This window comes from Thunnus thynnus, chromosome 16, assembly GCF_963924715.1.
Source record: "Thunnus thynnus chromosome 16, fThuThy2.1, whole genome shotgun sequence".
NCBI lineage: Eukaryota > Metazoa > Chordata > Actinopteri > Scombriformes > Scombridae > Thunnus > Thunnus thynnus.
Genome location: NC_089532.1, coordinates 28,946,176 through 28,950,376, shown reverse-complemented (window position 1 = coordinate 28,950,376; position 4,201 = coordinate 28,946,176). Strand labels below are relative to the sequence as shown.

Here is a 4,201-nt window from a genome sequence, read left to right as displayed (position 1 = left end):
CAAAGGTACTTTTAAAGGTAAGTTTTAAGTCAATGTTTGAAAGGCATAACTTTAAAAGTGATATGACTAAAATGTATATGCTACTGATAAGTTAAATGCTTATGCCACAGTTAGCTAAAGTTAGCTAAATTAACTTAGCTAGTTAACTCAGTGGTCAGTGAATGAGAAACAACAACATTTCTGGCACTCTTGGCTCTTAAATGTTAACTTGCGCTTTTGCAGTTGCTAGTGTGGTTTCCAGGGAGCCAAAGTGCACCACTAATTTTGCTGATAATTTGTTAGTTAGTTTTTCATATGAAGCGTATAGACCACTAATTTAGTTACTAATGTTAGCCAAAGTAACTTAGCTGTAGCTGTCTATGCCATGGATGTATAAAGAGAACTGGATACAGGAAGAGCGCCAGGCTTTGAAGCCAATTTGACATAGCGGCCAAACCGTGTAATTACAACGCCATGTGATGCACACTGGCCCAAAAAGACTTTTTTCCCATAGACTTACATTGTGAAAAAGACGTCCATAAATCAGCGAATAAATTTTTTTGAGCATCACAACCCCTGCGAAATGACTCGTCTCGCTATCAGAATTAAATCCCTTCAGTCTGATCACATTTCAAAAGCCTAGAAGAGCCGCATGATTGAATTGTTTTATCCCCATTCAAGTTTGCCGGAGGGCTAAACTGGAAGTAGCCGGCTTGGCCAGAGAAAGTCACTAGTGGGCATGCTCTATGGGCCGCACAATGCGGAAGAACTGGGTACTTTCATACCCAGAAGTCGATTTTTTTTTTTTTGCTTCATGCACCACTCAGCAACTTTAATAGGAATGAACGGGGCCCCACCTCTGATGCTGTATCCAGTTCTCCTTATACATCCATGATCTATGCCGCTGAGTTACCTTAGCTACTAATATTAGGTGTCCTCCTAAAAGCCTTATCAATTTTACTTTAATCAATACTCACCTCTATTTATTATGTACACTATCCATTACATGAAATTATTCTCTGCAAGAAGCATTCACATCATAAGTTAACATTTCTCATTGTGGGAAACAAATCATAACCTATAAATTGGATGTTTGATTGTTTTGGTGTTTTATTGTTGGCTCACATGTCATGGCAGTATTTGCACTACAATTCCTGAGGTGCATTTTGCAATGTATGTATATAAGATGGTTTTCTAACTCTTCTGTGATCTGTTGATTGCATATTTAACATTTTTGCTGATTTGATTCAGAGTTAATGTTGTTGTTTTATGTGGGTTTCTGGAAAAAGTTATTAATGTGCATTTTTTTAATGAATTGATCGGGAATGATGCAATGAACATGGAGAGGAGACTGCACTGGCTGAGCAGATGATGACCTGTAAGACTGACACTGAAGCCAAGCAGGTGAGGAAAGATTCAGGTCGCCAGTCTACATTTATTATTCAATTTATTTGTAATTATTTGTGTCAGGTTTTCATTACAAACATTTATGCTCAGTGGTTTCAACATACTTTAATGTGCTGCACACTGTTTCTCAAACTCTAACAAACTGTCATTTTAATAGTCTTATCATAGATTTCTAACAGAGTTAATATATCTTGTCTTGTCTCTGTCCTTCTTTCTGTCCAGGCCCAAAATGAGCCTGAAGCACACCCAGGCTGAGCTGAAGACCAAGAAGGCAGAGGTGAAAAAGATGGACAATGGCTACAAGAAGGATCAGGACCCCCTGTAGGCTGTGAGTGGCAGCAGGGAGCAACTGCAGGCTGAGCTAGCCAAACTCGACTGTTATTTGTGAAGGAAAAAGACTCATTTGTACTCTTAGCAGCTGCCTTCCTTATACTACTATACTACACTACTATATGTGTGTTTGTGTGTATGCAGATGGGAAGGAGGAGAGTCTGCTGCACCAAAGAAGACAGAAACCATGCAGAAACCGCAGGAGGAATGTTGACTATAAAATTCGCTCACACATTTCATTCACAGGTCTGAAATATGACCACAAGAATACATTTTCCTGTATTTAATTTTATGTCACTATTCTTTTTTTTTTCAAAATCTCCCTCCCTCTCTGCAGGAGCGATCATCATACCTGGAGTACCAGAAACTGATGTGTGACATCCACCACTTGGCATTGTGCAAAGCTGTGAGCTGGACAATTGGAAGGAGGCTCTTGCTGGTCTGCTGACCTATGCTCACCCAGAAGACTTTACCTGTCTGTGTGGTAGGTTGCTCACAAGTGAAGCAGCACATTGATCATGATGTGACTTGCCTTGCTTCCAGGAGAATTGCACCATTTTATCAGTACCTGTTTTACATGCTGAATAACATTTCTTTCTGAGCTCATCCCCCCTGCCCTCATGTTAACGCTCCTGCTGTTTTCAACATTTTTAATGCTGTAATTCTAATATTTTTCTCTTTGGATTGTAATAAACACATTTGTTCATGCTCCATTTTGACTCCCGGGATCATGATGCTGAGAGACAGGCTGTTCCACACTCAGGGAGCTCTTTCAACAGAATCAATGTGTTCACAGCCAAGCCCACTCCTGCTGCTCAGACTCAGGCACCAAAAGCACAAATTATGGTATAAATTTATTAGCAACCAAAAGCATTAAATCATTAATATATTTTGTTAGATTATCTTCTAATTGTGGATGTTAGAACCTTTCTTTTAAAACATTTTGTGATTGTTTTTCTTCACCCAACCTTAGAGTCAGTATCAGACTTCTGCTCCTTCCTAGGTGGCTGCACAACAGCAGCTTCCACTGCCATCAGTTTTCAACCCTCAAGCTGCTCCAACCAACACCAGGCCTGGCCTGCCACCTTCTTATGTACTGCTGCCTAGTATGACCTGCCCTGACACAAGGCCTCCATCCTCCCAACATCCTGTTCCTGCTCCAGGTTTAACGCTGACTATTTGTATTCTACTTTCAATTATGTCAGGCTGTTTTGATTGGATGTAGTGATACTTATATTTGACCTTTTCCAGGTTTCCTTCCTTATCAGCCATTCCAGGCTCAGCCTGTGCCTATTGGCGGACCCTCAGCCTTCCGTCTTTGCCAGCTGCTAACTTATCTGGACCTCCGCTACAGCCTTTGTGGTGGACCCCAGGAGGCATGCCCCCCATGCCTAGCAATGGTTTAAATTTTTTAAAACAACGTTCAGGCATTCACAGGGGGAAAAAAATCAGGATTTAGCTGTTGTAGTATGTTTTCCCATGAGCCGTTATTGCATAAAATAGGGCCTTTAATAATTGCCTGGAGTGGAACTTCTTTTTGTTTGCTTTGTTACAGTTAAATGTTTTACTGTTGTCGCCTGAGCAGTTCCAAAAATCTATATATACATTCTAAAAAAGTGTTTTGTATTTTTGTTTTTCATTCTGGCATCTTATACAGTGTTTTTTTCTCCCATACAATGTGGAACATCCCACTCCCGCACTACAGATAGAACAGTTTGGAAGTCTGATTGTGTGTGAGAGAACATCTTTTCATCTATGAAAGATAAATTGTAACAGCTGCTTTCCCTCATATTTATTCAGGAAGGTGCCATAATCTCTTTTTCCAGGGAGTCTCATGTGATCACCTTCAAGCTTTATCACTGAGTTATTCAGAGGTGTTTATTTTTCATGCATATGGTATAGGGATAGTAGTATCGCAAGTTATGCACAGCAAGTTGCATACATATGATCAAATCTTGAACAATGCGTTGAAAACGTGGAATATGTAAATCACTGATTCAGACAGTATTGTCATATGTTGATCCAATTGCAAACTAGGTAATAATATAATAACAATTGTGTATAATGAAAAGGAAAAGCAATCTAAAGTTTATTCCATGTTGAAAAGTTGAGGTGTACAGTATAGTACAGTATAGTACCACAGTAGGTTAATTAAGCAATTATCTATACGTGATCTACTTAGATAAGTAATTATGTAATAAATTATATGTCTTTATCTCAGCAGCAATCAGTAATTATTAATTAAAGCTATTTCAAGTAATTTCATGTACCTAAAAAAAAAAAACTCTTTTCTCCTGAAGAAGAGAAACTTTCAAGAAGAGAGTTTTGTTGCACAGGCACTTGTAAAATGTAAGACAGAGGATAAGCTTTGTACTGGAATCTGCAGGAGGTATAACTACATCATCTGCGTGAGGTATAACAGATGTTGGGACGATGTGTATATATATCAGCCTGTCGTTTATTTAAGTTGCAGAGAGAGCGGCTA

At 39.1% G+C, this 4,201-nt stretch overlaps 1 long non-coding RNA gene across 1 annotated transcript; it reads left to right on the top strand.

The window, feature by feature from the left end:
• Positions 1-757: 757 nt before the first annotated feature.
• On the top strand, positions 758-3,825 carry LOC137199707 (uncharacterized). Its single transcript, XR_010931840.1, has 6 exons — positions 758-1,383; positions 1,609-1,714; positions 1,861-1,962; positions 2,054-2,562; positions 2,720-2,879; positions 2,968-3,825. It is a non-coding gene; the product is annotated as an uncharacterized lncRNA (long non-coding RNA).
• The last annotated feature ends 376 nt before the right edge of the window (positions 3,826-4,201 follow it).